We start from the raw sequence: 16,369 nt of genomic DNA, 5'->3' as shown, positions 1-16,369 counted from the left end.
GCTCGATCCCAGGACCCTGAGATCATGACCTGAGTCAAAGGCAGAGCCCAACCGACTGAGCCACTCAGACATCCCCCCACTTTTTTAAGATCTTATTTATTTATTCAACAGCGCATGGAGGGGGAGAATAAGCAGGGGAATGGCAGGCAGAGGAAGAAGGAGAAGCAGGGTCCCCACCGAGGAAGGGGCCCGATGCAGAGCTCGATCCCAGGACCCTGGGATCATGACCTGGACCAAAGGCAGACGCTCAACCAACTGAGCCACCTAGGCACCCCTAAAGGATCCCTCATTTCACCAGTAAGGAAAATGAGGACTAGGGGAAAATCAGTAGCTTATTTGAATTCACAAAGGTAGTCAGCTGGTGGTAGAACTGTGACTACCATCCAGGTTATGTGATTGCTTTAAAGTTCAATCTCCCCTGCATGGAACTCTCCCAGCCAGCTCTGTCGTATTTATGGGTTTAGTGCTCTGGATTTACTGATAAACCATTTCAAGGACGCTACCCTCTTTCTTCCTATTTTCCTTGTTCCCTCCCAGACTCCTATTTTTTCTCTCTATTTTAATTATCTTTTCTCTTAAAAAACACAGAAAATGTTCTTCAAACTTATCTTCATGGGATGCTTTGAAATGGTCTCAGATTTAACTGTTTTTCTTAGACAAAACAGACATCTTGTTGGCCAGAACAAAGCAGTCGTTTGAATTAGCTTTGACTTAATGGAGTTATGGTAAACAGTCAATAAGTCCAAGTCCTTGTACCGCATTTGAAAGAAAAGTCTTCATAAGAGAGAGAGAGAGAGAGAGAGGGTTAGAGAGAAAAGAAAGCCCAGGAAGCCATCAACCCGAAAAATTAGTATTGGTTATGCCATTTTAAAAGAATTTTAGAAGACATTTTTCTATCAAACTATGAAATTCTAAGAAGGGACACTTTCCCCTCACATTACCATCTTTTAAATGCCCCAAACCAATGATCAAACTATATTACATTCCCTTCTGCAGTGCCATTTTTTGGCCAACAAGTCTCACAGACTCCTGGGAAAAGGAGGGATCAATGCCACTGAGCCCTGATAAACTGCTTCATCATCACCACACCTATCAGTTTCCCAGTTAACTGTGGGCTTCCCAGGTGTTCGCCGTCTCAGCACACAGTATTCATCGCTAACATTTCTGGAGTCAGGCTCACATCAGTACCAGCTATAATTTTCAAACTTCCAAATCCACCCAGTCTCTTCTCCTCCGATCTTGCCATTGTGAAAATTAGTAAAGGGAAACCTTGCTAAAGTAGAGTCTGGAGGGCAGAAGGGCAGGCTCAAAGAGACAGGCATGCTACTCAGGTCAGTCAAAGGAAGCACTGTCAATTTCAGACCCCAACAGAGAAAGATGAACACTGCATCTCCTGCAAGAAATCAACTACCCTGTAACTCAGCCAGTAAGAAACAGTCATCACCCTAGACTTGGGCTGTTCTGCTGCTTATGGCATTCAAAACAACCTTTCTCCACTTCCTTTTTCTCTATAAAATAATGTTCCTCTCCCTTGTTGCTTGGACTTGCCTATGGTTTTGCCATATCTTTCGTGTCTCAAATTACAGTTCTCTACTTTTCCCAAATAAACCCATTTTGCTAGTAAAATAAGTGACTTTCATTTTTAAAGTTAACACTATCAACACTGTAAAATGCTTGGCATACAAAACAGGGGATTTGGTAAGTGACGGCAGAAATCCTATTGAGACACTTTGCTTGGAAATTCTTTCCTTCCTGAGCATCCATGTTAGTACACTGTGCCAGTCCTTCTCATGGTCACCTACCACTCTGCCTTCTCTTAGCTCCTAAAACAAGTCAACCCCCAAGATTCTTGTTTACATTTTCTTCTTTCTCACCCCGCATTGTCCAGCCACTTTCCCTAGTTTTGAATAAACACCTCTATCCAGAGACCTCAGTAATCTGAACTCCTTCCCCCCAGCCCCGATACACACCCCACGTCCCTGTTTCTAATGATGCACCAAACACCACAATGAGGAGCTTTAATACCCCTCCTCATCCTGACGTGCTACCCTGCACATCACATGGGACACAGGACAGGAGGCATCAATAGACCCGGGTTCAAGTAGAAGTTTACCACCTACATGTCATATGCCCCAGGACAGTTATTTAGCTCTGTAGCTAGTTTTAGCTAAATTAATAGCTAATTTAGCTCTTTAGGCATAGTTTTCTCATCAATGCAATGAGAAAAACAAGTGACCTTCAAAGACCATTGTGAAGACTAAATGAACTTCCATTTGTCATTTCCAATTGTAATCTGACCCGTATCGCACCCAAAAAACCCAGTAGTTCTTTTCTGAATCTCTATTACAAATCAGCTCCTCACGGTGCCCACTTCTGTTAATGCCTCTTTGTCCTTACTCATGGGGAGGCTCAAAACCCTTGAGTCTGACTGACCCTTCCTCACCCCTTTCAATAAAATCAGCTGCCCAGGCCTTCCTTTTACTTCCTTCCTTTTTCTGTGGCCACTATCACTGCCACAGACACTCTTGCCAGTTACAGGCATCTTCGCACCACTGTTGGATCCATCTTAAAACACAGCGAGGATCCATCTTAAAACACAGCTGATGGGGCGCCTGGGTGGCTCAGTTGGTTAAGCGGCTGCCTTCGGCTCAGGTCATGATCCCAGCGTCCTGGGATCGAATCCCACATTGGGCTCCTTGCTCTGCAAGGAGCCTGCTTCGCCCTCTGCCTCTGCCTGCAACTCTGTCTGCCTGTGCTCGCACGCGCTCTCTCTCTCTCTAATAAATAAATAAAATCTTAAAAAAAAAACAAACACAGCTGACCCTCCATTAATTCCTCTTGTTCAGAAACCTCTGATTGACAGCCAGAGCCTTCAAAGCAGCACAAACTCAACAATGTAACCCAAGACTCTCTTAGCTCTCCCTAACCTCCAATCAGCTAACCCAGGCCAAACGGACTGCTTTATGACCCCCAAGAAGGTACCCAGGGTTTTTCCTCTTAACCGTGCTCTTCCTCCTCAGAACCGCATGAGGCAGTCTGTCCTTTCCTGGAGGGAAGCAACACCTGGAGTGGTAAAAACTCGGATTCTGGAGCCACACCACCTGCATGAATCCAGCCTCTAACTCTATAATCTTAAGCAAGTTCCTCAATCTCTTCGAGCCTTGGTGGTTTTGTTTTTTTTTTTTTGTAAAATGGGTCACAACTGTATGTACTCTATAGGATTACTGTTAGGTGCTCAGAGAGAATTATTACTGTTTCACTTCATATGACTTCTTTGAGGTACTTTTCCTTATCTTATTCTGTCTGATATTAGATTTTTAAAGTATAATCAGAGTTACAATAATTTGTATCTTGTTTGTCCTCTCTCTCTCCCACCTCCCAACTGTCAGCTCCTGTTGGGAACATACTGATTTACTCACTTTGGTCATCACATAATGAGCCCTCAAATATTCCTTGAAATGGGTAAAATTAGGTGTACTTATTTCTCTCCCTCAGTCTCAACAGGAAGAGCTAATAAGATCAGGAAATGTAGTGATGTGGCCAAGATCACACCAGGTAAGGCAGAGCCCTGGAAACAACCTAGCTCTCCTAAAAGGATCCAATAACCTGTCAGCACCAAGAGCCAAGCATGCTTAATTATCCTGCTAAATAAGTAGATATGATAGAAAGTGGTGATTAGCTTCAGAAGTTAGACAGAATGTTCTCGAAAAAGGATCCTGCATCCCTTGGCCCAATGCCAGCACCCCTTATTTGCATCCAATTGTCCTGCTGGAATCCTCCCCTCCACTTGAAGATTTTAACACTCAGTTTAGCTCTGCAAAGAACAGAGGTGGCGCAGAGCTGTGTTTGTGTTTAAGTTAGGAAATGCCACTAGACTCTGCCAGCCTGACAGGACAGCTGCTTCTCTCTCATCCATGGAGGAAAGACAGGACTAGAACTAACAGAAATTAAACCATGAACGAAAAAGAGACTAACAACTTCAGAAGTTGTGTGGTTGGGGAGGGGGTCGGTGGGGAGGTAGAACAGGAAGCACAATCAAACATAGGAGAAACTGATACTCAACACTGAAAGTGTCCACTCAGACCAAAGCTTATCCTCTGGCAGTTTTCAAGAGTTTTGTGTTTTGGCTTGGTTTTCTTACTAGTATAATAGGAAGTGCATGCATGTCTTGATTTCTCTTCTCACCTATAAGCAATCAGCCTAAAAAAACCCTTTTCCCAAGGGTCCAGAATAAAGCTATGAGACACACATAGGCTCTTGAAGGAATTTATAAAAAGGGTACATGCTCTATAGAAAATAGGTGACCAGAAATAGTCACCAAACCACCAATTCAATCAATACACACAATACCTAGTAATGAGTAGGGAAAGAGAAATTAAAGAGTTCCTATAGCAACTGCCCCCAAGCTAATCCAGACTGAAGCCACAGTCTGGTAGAATTCAACTGACATTTACCTTATTTAAAAAAAAAGGAAAAAAGCAGGGGAGCATTTCTTCAGGTTTATTTCACATGTGATTTCTCTTTTCTGGGGTTAGCTGGTTTTACATTAAAATAGGTCTGGCAGGGGCGCCTGGGTGGCTCAGTGGGTTAAGGCCTCTGCCTTCAGCTCAGGTCATGATCCCAGGGTCCTGGGATCAAGCCCTGAATCGGGCTCTCTGCTCAGCGGGGAGCCTGCTTCCCTCTCTCTCTCTCTGACTACTTGTGATCTCTGTCTGTCAAATAAATGAATGAAAATCTTAAAAAAAAAAAAAAAAGAACTGGCATACAAAAGAAAAAAAAAGAGGAAAAATTCATATATATATTTAAAAAAAAGTATCAAGAGAATGAGAAGACAAACCACAGATTGTGAGAAAATATTTACAAAGACACATCTGATACAGAACTGTTATCCAAAATATGTTAAGAACCCTTAACATTTAACAGTAAGAAAATGAACGACTTGACTTAAAAAAGGGCAACAGATCTAAACAGACAGCCCACCAAAGATTAATAGATGGCAAATAAGCCCTATGAAAAGATGTTCAATGTGATATGTCATTAGGGATCTACACATTAAAACAACAATGACATACTACCACGCAGTTATCAGAATAGCAAAAAAACTTAGAACACTGACAATACCAAATGCTGGCGAGGATGTGAAGGAAGAGGAACTCTTACTCCTGCTGAGAACGCAAAATGGGACAGCCACTTCGGAAGAGAGACTGGCAGTTTCTTTTAAAACTAAATAAGCATTTTACCCCCTATAATCCAATATTCTCACTCCTTGGTATTTATAGAAATGAGTTGAAAAGTCTACACTTAAAATCAGCATGTGGAGGTTTACAGCAGCTTGATGCATCATCACCAAAACTTGGAAGCAATCCAGATGTCCTTCAACAGATCAATGGACAAATTGCCATACCTCTAGAAAACAGAATATTATTCAGAGCTAATTAATAAGAGATGAGCTATCAAGTCATGACAAGCCATGGGGGGACCTTAAATGTCTCTTACTAAGTGAAAGAAGCCAATCTGAAAAGGCTACATACACTATGATTCCAACTACATGACCTTCTGGAAAAGGTCAACTATGGAGATGGTAAAAAAGAACAGTGTTTGCCAGGAGTTAGAGGGAGAGAAGGATGAACAGGTGGAGCACAGGGGATGTTTTAGGGCCATGAAACTATTCTGTATGATACTAGGGTGGTGGACACATGTCATTACACATTTTTCAAAACCCTCATGGAATGTACAACCCCAAGAATGAACACTAAAATACACTACGGACTTTGGGTGATAATGATGTGTCAACATGGGCTCACGGATTTAACACACCACTCTGATATGGGAGGTTGGTAAAGGGGCAGGCTGTGCATTTGTAGGGCCATAGGCCATACTGGGACTCTATGTACTTTGTGCCCAACCTTGCTGTGGACCTAAAACTGCTCTACTAATAAAGGCTACCTTTTACAAAATTATATCTATTTCCTTTGCTTATAGAGCACATAAGCATGCACCCTGTGCCACACCTCACTGTAGAAAACTGGCAATGCCGCACTATTGGGAAAAAAAAATCAAAATGAAATATTTTAAAAATATAACTTCATTTGCTCAACAGTTACTGAACATTTACCATGGGCCACTACCCATTATTCTGGGTTCTGCTCTGTGGAGGTTATGTTCTAATGAAATAATCTTAAAAATCCACTTTTTAAAAAATATTTTATTTATTTGAGAGAGAGAGCATGAGCAGAGGGAGGGACAAAGAGAGAGGAAGAAGCAGGCTCCCCACTGAGCAGGGAGCCCCGCTGGGGGCTTGATCCCGGGACTCTGAGAGCATGACCTGAGCCAAAGACAGACGCTTAACTGAGCCACCCAGGTACCCCCAAAATCCACTGCTCTCAAAACCACCTACTGCTAACAGAAATCACTGCCAATACTTGCCTAAGAAATTATCAAAAAAAGAGAAAAAAGACTAGGAAAGAAAAAAACAGTGATTCTTTGAAATAGACAAAGGTTCCTAGGTATGTGTTTGAGGGTGGGGGGACAGACAACAAAGGGCAGTATGTTCTTTCAGTGGTGCCCCGCCTAACTGTTATCAGGCATCAGAGTTGTGCTAACCACTTGAATATGCACAGCACTGAAATGATAAAAGTGACACATTTATTATTACTAAGATCCAGGTAGAATGGTTCCTGTTTTCTAACTTAGGATATGACCCTAAGAAAAGTTCTCAGAAGGCAATACATATCTAAAATGCCTCTCAGGGGGCACCGGATGGCTCAGTGGGTTAGAGCCTCTGCCTTGGGCTCAGGTCATGATCCCAGGGTCCTGGGATCGAGCCCCACATCGGGCTCTCTGCTTGTCAGAGAGCCTGCCTCCCCCTCTCTCTGTGCCTGCCTCTCTGCCTACTTGTGATTTCTGTCTGTCAAATAAATAAATAAAATCTTTAAAATGCCTCTCAGAATACAAGTAGGCCCTTCCCCTCTAACTACATACATTTTGGCAAATTAAAGCTGCACCTATAGGGCTATATATAAGATGCACACTTCACCCTTTGCAGGAAGGGACACGAAGACTTGCACATGTCCTTCCCCACACCCAGCTGGAACACTGTTGCCAGGCTATGCATACACAGTGAATGGCTGAACAAATGCAGGAATGGCAACAACTATCCTATTTGCCTTTAAAATGACTCCTGAGCTTAACAACAACCCACAGCACACTGTGTTTGAGTGGAGGCTTCCAAAGTGCTATGTTGCCTTGAGGTTAGGGGAAAAGGTGGCACAGTCAACCTCTGGAGTTGGATTCAGTCTTGTGGTGGGTAACATCTGTTCCACTGGAAAAGGAGAAGCCGGCTGACCTTTCTACCATCCCCATTAATACATGATACAATAAAGCCCAAACCCATATCCCACCCAAGTGATGCTACTCTCCCAGAGGTAAAAAAAGGAATGAATTCCTTCCTCACCTTAGCCTTACCTCTTGCCTTCCCAAACTGTTTCTGCAGAAGCAAGGAAACTTCTGATTTTCTCAGATGTGCAACAAAAGGCCCTTCCTAGAAGATTATGGAGAGGTGAGCACGACATCAAGGGGGCAGGCATTGAAGCCAGCCTCCCCCTCCCCCCCCCCCGCCGCAAACTACCCAATATCAATAAAACACCATAATCACTTAACAGTGATGTCTGAGTCAACCTCAAGCTCATGAAACTCAGCAACACACAGGTCTGCTTTGGCATATTTCCAAAAGGTGCTTTTTATTTTTTAATTTTTTTTAATTTTTAAAGTGGGCATGGAGTCGAACATGGGGCTTAAACTCACAACCCCAAGATCAAGACCTGAGCTGAGATCAAGAGTTGGACGCTCAACTGACTGAGCCACTCAGGCTCCCAGAAGGTGCTTATTTCTTATGGCAGTCACATGAAAAAGATGAAAATTAACTAAGAAAACGATCCCTCTGACCTGTCTCCCAAACTGTCAACATGCAAATGATGTTTCATGCCTACATTTCTGCACTGTCAGTCATTATCAATTTATGGTCAACTCAACTCAGTTCCCGAAGGTCCACTGTATGCCAGGCTGTGTTCTGGACACATGATTCCTGCCATGAGCAGGGAATATGCAAATGTTCCCACATGGGGCGCAGGCTTATTTAGGTTTGCGTTCATTGGGAAGACACTGAGCTCCAGGTATTTCAGACAATGCAAAAAATTAGAGAGGCTGCATGTGACCTGGAGTGTCAAGAAAGGTGGCTTAGAAAGGGTTAAGACTTGGCTGGGAGGGAATAACGGAAAGAATTCAGATAGGCTGGGAGAGAAAGAAAAGGATTCAGACAAACAGTTCTGTGCGAGCTTTCTAACTGACACCCATGGGAGCGTAAGGGCATAAGAATAACGAATTTATGAAAAACCAGTGCCTCTAAGAATGAGATCTAGTAGGATGAATTTAAAAACCCAATGTTCCCAGTAGGAAATGTGGAAAGTGAGGGATCTCAGAGGAAGAAGGAAGGGAGACCTGGCAATATTCTCCCAGGGTAAGCAAAGATCCATCTACTCTGAACAGGACTGGGAGTCAACAGACCCAAATTTCCAGCCTATTTCTAGATCAGAAACTGGGTCTTATAGTAAGTTTCTTAACTTCCCTCTGACCCTCCATTTCCTCAATTTTTGAATGGAGGGAATAATACATAAGTCATCAGATTAGCGCAATGTATGGAAATTACCCAGTTCAATAGCTGATACATAGATGTTCAATAAACAGTTAACTGTTGCTGTCATCACGTGCAAAAAGCAGCACAAAAAGCTGTCCGGTTAGGGTTAAGTGAGGGACTACAAAACAGCAGCAACTTTGGGGAAAATCTGAGAGTCTGATCTGCCTGGCACTTTTACATACAACATTTTAATCCTGGTAGATGGCTTGGACTATAAAAATCAAAGCAACATGACAGATGTCAGTTGTGGCTTCACGGCCAAATACGAGGACGGCCTTTGTTGGTGCTGCTTTCTAGAAAGTACATCTCACCTGCACAACTGAGAGAGAACAGTCACCTTCTTCAGGCCAGGAGCCAGGCAAAAACTCACTAATTACCCACCTGGGATTAACCCATTCCGTACCCTGTCTATAAGAGTTCGAAAATGTAGGCTGCCAAAGAACCTATTCAACAAACTTTTAATGAGTGTCTTTGTATTAGACACTGAGATGGATCCTTTTAGGGCCTCTTAATCCAGGAGCACAAGGAAAAGCACCAGAGACTCTCATGACCCAGACGACTTTGATTCACAACTGCTAGGAATCCTCAGAAGTCTGAGAAAGGCTTCACCCCTTTTTTTATAGAAAAGGAAAGAGATAATTTAAGACATATGCATTCTTTCACTCATTCCTCATTTACTCATGCATTTCAAAGAAACATCTGTTCTGCACTGCTAGGTATAAAGCACCAGCTAGAGAGAGCCATTGCCCTCAAGGGGTTTACAGTCCCAAAGGGCATAAAATTAACATCTAGCTATCACAAGGCCGACCAGAGGTAGGAGTCATCCCAAGCATACAAAGTACCACCGGGATGGGATGAATTCTCACTGGGAGGTCTGGGAAGCCTTCTAGAAGGGTGCTACATCAAATAGGCAAGGATTTGCAGAAACTAATCAGAGGCCATGCAGGGATGCCAAACAAGCATGGAATTCAGCGTGGTGGAGACACTGTGGGAAGTCTATCTGTGGCGTCTGGAAATGGGGAGCTGTTTGTTGCAAGAATGGGTAGGTATATTGGGGTGCCCTGGATCCAATGGAGGTAGGTGGGCCCAGAACCATGAAAGGTTTTGCATGCCCAGCTAAGGAGGTAACTATACTGAGTACATTAACATTACATAGTGCTAAGAAACCTGTTCAGGAGGGGTGGGGGGGAAGAAGGAAAAGAAATCAGATCTTAGATCCAAAGAAAAGCCCACATATCACTGGCATAGCTTCAGGCTTCAGACCTCTTAAAACGGCACTGCAGTTTTGGGGGAAGGGGGTTCCCACCCTCCATGAGCAGGCAGTATCTTTCTTGTCTTAATTTATCCTCTTTATCATCAATTTTTGCCCTTTCTCTTTCCCTTAGCCGGATGCTAGAAATAAGGCAAACATGTAGATTCTGAGGAAATCCAAGGAGCTTTTTTGGGGGTGGGGTGGGGGAGGAAATGTGGTGCAACTCCATCGGCCTTAGTCATACAACCTTTGGTGAGGTCAGCTTCATACCACTGCCTCACTCCAGCTGCACCAGCTCCTTTGCCCCAGTCTGATTTGTTTCCATTCACCTCCTTAATCCCAATGGTTTTTGAAGGCCATCAATGTTTTCCTTTGTGTGTAATGTAAAGGGTGGCCTGACTTCCCCTTTATGACTCTGCTTCACTCTGGTGCCATCTTATTCTCTTTGGGGGCCCAGCTGGAATTCTGACATCAAATTCTCCCCCAACAACAACCTCCACCTCCAACATTTGCACGCGCACACGCACGCACACATGCACATGCACACACAGCCAAAATGTTCCAACTCGAAATCATCTTCCAAACTGACAGAGCTTTTCCTCTTTATTTTGCCATCTTCATGCCCTCAGCCTGGACACCTGGGTCTCTCCCCCACCCCCCATTCTTACCTTACCTTCAGATGCTTCATTTCTCCTACAGAAATCAGTGTAAATAGTGTGTTTCTCCCTACAAATCCTTTATACAAGGTGCAGGGCTCTGTGCCCTACCACATCCTCCTTAACCATGAGCCTTGGGTGCTCCTGCCTCACCACCCAAGTGGCATTTTTAAAGGTCTATTTGGCTCTTAAAATATATTCCACATCAACTAATATCCATGTATTGCCTTGTTAAGAGAAAGAGGTAACCATCTGAGTACAGAGTTAAAAAAAAAAAAAAGACAGGGGAAGGAGAAAAGGAGAAACAAAGGCCCCTTGGTCAAGTGAGTTCAGATACAGCAATTACACTTGGGCCGTATTCAAAGTTGCCCACTCATCCATCACAGCTCCTCGAGGACTATTAACTTGCTAGCCATTATCCAACCACCTTCACCACACCCTCAGTCCCCCAGGGAAGAACATAAGGCCAGAGGGGATGCGGCGTATTCATGTCACCCCCAACCCCAGGTAAAAGACAAATAAGTCCGCTATAAAAGCGGGGATACAACAAGCCCAAATTGAACCCAGCCTAGCGCTCATTGTAGCAAGGGGTGGGTGATTCACTCCTGGGGCGGGGGGCAGTTAGGAAAAAGGAAAATCGTGGAAAGTCCCAGAGGAAGTGGTAACCCTATTCTCGAAGCCTGGCCGGAATGCACACTGGCTCATAGGTACACTCCGCGCCCCTGCTGCCGCTGCTCTCCCACCTCAACCTCTTCTCACTCGCCCTCTCCTCCCAACACGCGCCTCACCCCCACGCCTCCACTCACAGCATTATCCTTGGGTGAAAGTATCAGCTGTGCCCCGCTACCCACCCACCGGCAGACATGGACATCTGGGGTTGGGAAGTCTACCACAGCTAAACGGGGCGACGAGCTGCTTCCCATCTCCCCACCCACTCATCCTTATTGTGCCATTTGCCCAGTCTGATGGCAGCCCAAGCCGCTGATGTGAGTCGGCTAGAACGCAGCGGAGAGGGCAAAGGAGGAACACATCGCACAGGGACCCAAGAGGACCCGCTGCCCCTCCCTGAAGTGCCCCACCCCCACCCCTCCAGCCTCCAGTCGGGCTGGGGGCGCAGACAGACAAGGGAAGGGAAGCACACTCGGTCCCTGTCCGCAGCTGCACACAAAGCCCTTCACCTTCTGTTTGCCTTCCAAGCTCCTCCCTGGGCTTCGTTTTTCCGAGGGTCTCGGATGCCCCCTTCGGTGGTCTGCGGGACGGTCCCACCCGCTATCGCCGCTCAGCCTCCTCCTCCCTCGCGTCTCAGCCGCCTCCTCCCCGCACCTCGCCACAGACCCCGGAGGGAGCTCAGCCCGGGTTCGGGGGCCGCAAGAGCACCCCACGCGCGCGGGGCCCCTGCGCCCCGGGGGAGCGGACAGCGGTCCAGCGCGCGCCGCACAACTTCGCCCAGCCGCTCCGCCACCCGCTCGCGGGCGCACAGCCCATCCCCGCAGCGGTCGGGTCGGGTGCCCGACCAACCCCAGCCGGTCGAGAGCCCCGCCGCAGCCACACTCCTACCTGCGCCGCGGCGAGAAGCGAGGGCAGCGCGCGCCCCTGCCGGAGCCCCGCGCCGCGTCTGCCCTTGTGCTGCTGCGGCGGCGTCGGCGTCTGCAGCCGCCGCGGACTAGCTGGCTGGCTGGCTGGCTGGCTGGCTGGCTGACCGGCTGGCTGGCTGGCTGCCCGGCTGACTCCTCACTGGGGCTTCCTGTAGGGCTGGACAAAGGACATTTCCTGGGAGGAGCAGGGGAATGTTCCCAGCATGCCTCGATTTGTAGTTCCCGGGGACTTCCTGCCACCAGGGCACCGGGCGTGGAAGCTTCCCCCGCCAGACGCGCACGCGGCACGTGAGGACACGCGCTCGCTCCTCTCGCGCTCCAGGGCTGGGAGCGGCAGGGGCGCCTAGCCCTGGGCCCTGCCCCGCCCCACGGCCCCGCTTCGCCCCGCGGCCCCGCCGAGCGCGACTCAGCGCTCATACTGAACGCGGCCGCCCCCGCAGCTGGTGGCCTGTCGCCGAGCTGTCGCGGGTTGCGGGAGGACTTTGCGGTGAGAGCTGCCTTTTCTTCGGATAGGGGGAAGTTTGGGGTGGGTTCTTTTTGAGTTGACTTGTTTTTTCAATAGATTTCTTTTTCTTTTTCCTTGTCTTTTTTAAAACGGCCGGAATCCTGCTGGGGGAGGTTTAAAGAACTTGAGTGCTCACCAGGAATTCAGGTTCCTTAAGATTTGGGCGCTTCATCCTTAAAACCTAAGACCTGTTTTGCTTCCAGATCCTGACCCGGTGACATTGCTCTCTCCCATGTTGGCCTTGTCCCGGGCGTGTTTTCAAGAAAAGTAATTAAATTAAGAGATTGAAAACAAACTGCATGAATTAACTCCAAGACACGTAAAACAACAACAACAACAACAACAACAAAACAACCTGTGCTGCAGACTTAGGAGCATGCTGGCATTTCTGTTTCTCTTCCTCTTGTTCGCCTTTAGGATTTGGTTTCGTCCGCCTTGCAAACAGACGCAATGGCCACTGTATGGCCATCTGTATCAGGGGTTTAGGAACATTGGGCATTGGCTGTAAGAGAGAACTCCACTTCCAGCCCAGCCTATCAGGAGTCCTCCACAAATTCCTGTCTAATTCTGGAACTGCATATCCGGGACACTCATGGGAAAAATCAAGGAAGGGCCACATGGAGACTTAGGAAAAGCAGTGCTCTCTCCCTAAGGAGGGTGATCAGAACGTAATGAACAGAGCTAGGAAAGGAAGAGTTCCAACATGCTCTAAAATGTGTTTGAAAAGTAACCAGAGAGAGGGTCATAATGACCATGCCTATCCATCTGGCTTCTCACGTTTCAAATGCGCATGTGCACATTTAATGTGCATTTAAGAAAAGTTCATCCACATTGAGGCTCTAGTTCTTTCTCTTGAGATACTTAACCACAGGGAAAAGATGGGCTGGATCCATTTAAGGTGTAGCGATGGTGAGAATTGTGCAGATGGCATCACCTCCCCAAAGTTCCTATTGCATGTCTCCCTGTTGACTGTCCACCTAAGTTAATTTTGGTGTCATCTTTGCATTTGGGGGACCCTGCAAATCACTGCTTCCTAAGGGTTTGCAGTCTGGTAACATTCTAATAAAACTGCCCCTCCCTCCACCACCACCAAGAAAAAAAAAAAAAAAAGGTAATTGATAATCATTTGGCAAACCCAGGGACCTCTTGTAGTGTTCAGTTTGAAAAGAGGAAACACTTGCTATAGCATTTAACATGGCCTGCTATGCCCTCAGCAGAGCTATTTTCTGCCTTCCAATATAGCGCACTCTCCTCATTCTCCTCCTACGTTTCTAAGTTAGCTCAAGATGCCTAAAATTTCACTCACCTCCCTCCCATACCAAAACTGTCTCTCTGGGGGGTATAGCTCAGTGGTAGATCATTTGACTGCAAAACTGTCTCTCTCTTTTGTTGCCAACCCTGGTTAACTGGTGACTTCAGTAGAGATCTGTTTAACACTTACTACACGTTAGTCACCATGCCTGGAGTAGACATATGTTAACGTTCCACTGTAAGACATTTACTGAGTAAGCTCTGTCTTAACCCCCAAGAAGTTCATACTCCATGCTGGGTGTAGAGCCTACTTAAAAAAAAAAGTTCATACTCCAGCTGACATCACACAGACAATTACCACATAATATTTAAGTGCTATAACAGAGCCGTACATAGAGGTTTGTGTTCTCAGAGGGTCTCACCCTTTGCATAAACTCTTTTGTTCAGGCAAAATCAGGAATGGGAACAAGAGAGGCGGGGAAATGCAAGTAGGGCATAGGGACACTCAGGTGTGTGAAATTTGGTTGTGAAGGGGGTGGTAACTGGGAAGGAAATAGGGTCTAAGGGGAAGACGATTTCTGTTTGTGGGCTTTCTGTTTGTTTAGTTTTTAAGATGAGAGCTCCTTGGGGATGCTTAAAAGCTGATGGGAAAGGTCTAGGAGAGAGGCAGAGGGTGAAGGCAGAGGAGAGAGAAAGGAGAAGAGATCAGGCATTCAACAAATACTTGTTGAATTAACTAATTCCTGTTACATATCATTGCTGAAGATGTTCAGATCCACATTAATAAATTGCATGTTCCCAGCTAATATCAGCAAAGCCTGAGACCAGACAAAAATGACATTCCTTTCTCCCACGTCATGCATCCTCCCCCGCCCTTCAAGCCCTCAGGGGAGGGAGTAGGGAGTGAGGGGAGGGAAACAAGGGCTCCCTGATGTTACAGGATGGATTTCAAGTTTTCCAATTCTACAGCAGTTTCCAAAGGCACACCTCAACTTCAGAAAAGTCTTAACTTCCCAGCCTATGTGTTTAAAAAATTAAATTTTTTAATTAAGTGAATTTTTTAAATTATTATTTTTATTTTTTTATAAAATTTTATTTAATTATATATATATAAATAAAATAAAATTTTATTTAATTAATTTTTTAATTAAGTGAATATTTGGGATGCCTGGGTGGCTCAGTCAGTTAAGCGGCTGCTTTTGGCTCAGGTCATGATCCCAGGGTCCTGGGATCCAGTCCCACACTGGGCTCCCTGCTCAGTGGGAAGCCTGCTTCTCCCTTTCCTGCTGCTCCCACTGCTTGTGTGTGCTCTCTCTTTCTCTCTCTGTTAAATAAATAAATAATTTTTTTAAAAAAAATAAGCAAATATTTTACCCTTGCCTTTTTCCCCCTTCACTTTGAGATAGAATAGGTAACTATACTCATCCTTACGTTTCAAAATGGAAATTGAGCCTGGAGAGATTTGCCTCCATGTTTTAACAAGCATGATGTGGACACCTGTTGTTTCCTTACCCTCACAAGCATCCATCCTCCCCCCCTTTTGTGGTAACAACATCTTTGGGGAAACAATCCCCTTTCCAGCTTAGCCCTTACTGTTTTGAGAGGGGCTCTGCTTCAGTGGTGGGTACATAATCATCGCCTACCAACTACCTTGTTCCATTGCTGTACAAAGGATCAGCTACTAAAAGAAGCAAAGCTGAGAAAGGTGGGCATGTGCACACACACATGCACACACGCACAACATACAGACATACAAAGACGGAGATGGAGAACACACGCACCAGCAAATCCTTATGATACTGTTTGGTCACTCCTGAAGGCAAGGTAACCCTAGATTTTTTGCTAGATGAGCCAGGAAATTTCCTTTTGGGCTTAAGCTATTTTGACTTCAGTTCCATCTCTTGCAGCCAAGAGAGTGCTCTACAGCTGAGTATGGGGTGTTAAGGTGCAGATCCTTCAATGGGCAGCTAGTTAAGCTGAAGAAGGGTAAGAGGTGAAAGGATCCCTCTGTCCCAGGCTGGGGAATTGGAAATCTTTGTGATAGGGGTCATCAAAAATGCCGAATAAAAGGTCTCCAGGTCCCAGCATTTCAAAGGTGGAGTTTTAAAGGTCTGTCTTGATTGACAAATGTCAGCATTTGGACTGCTTGCAGTGTTTATAAATATTCAAAAGAAAGAGACATGCTAATGTTGAAACAGGCCTCTTCAGAAGCAGGAAGGAAGAAATTACAGCCTGGCTAAAAGATGCTCTTTTTGACTCTAGCCAGCAGACCCAAATGGTCAAGAGTCAGATATATTGAGCCATGCCAGGATGAAAAAAGGAAATTCTCTGCCCTTTCAAGAGTAATAGCAAAGGCAGGAAGGTTAAAAAAAACAAAACAAAAACTCATCATGGAAAGACTGTCTCCAGGGTCTGCAT

The 16,369-nt window shown here is 45.7% G+C and overlaps 1 protein-coding gene and 1 long non-coding RNA gene across 2 annotated transcripts in view; one reads left to right on the top strand and one right to left on the bottom strand.

Moving 5' to 3' along the window:
- The window catches only part of ZNF697 (zinc finger protein 697), a 30,546-nt gene extending 18,264 nt beyond the window's left edge, over positions 1-12,282 (bottom strand). Inside the window, exon 1 of the mRNA XM_045978702.1 lies at positions 12,158-12,282. The gene's annotated coding sequence lies outside the window, so the exon portion shown is untranslated. The remainder of the gene's footprint in view (positions 1-12,157) is intronic.
- A 187-nt stretch (positions 12,283-12,469) lies between these two features.
- Positions 12,470-16,369, top strand: part of LOC123950051 — a 31,377-nt gene continuing 27,477 nt past the window's right edge. Inside the window, exon 1 of the long non-coding RNA XR_006820119.1 lies at positions 12,470-12,682. This is a non-coding gene — a long non-coding RNA (uncharacterized LOC123950051). The remainder of the gene's footprint in view (positions 12,683-16,369) is intronic.

Source organism: Meles meles, chromosome 1, assembly GCF_922984935.1.
Source record: "Meles meles chromosome 1, mMelMel3.1 paternal haplotype, whole genome shotgun sequence".
NCBI lineage: Eukaryota > Metazoa > Chordata > Mammalia > Carnivora > Mustelidae > Meles > Meles meles.
This window is presented reverse-complemented; position numbering and strand designations above follow the sequence as displayed.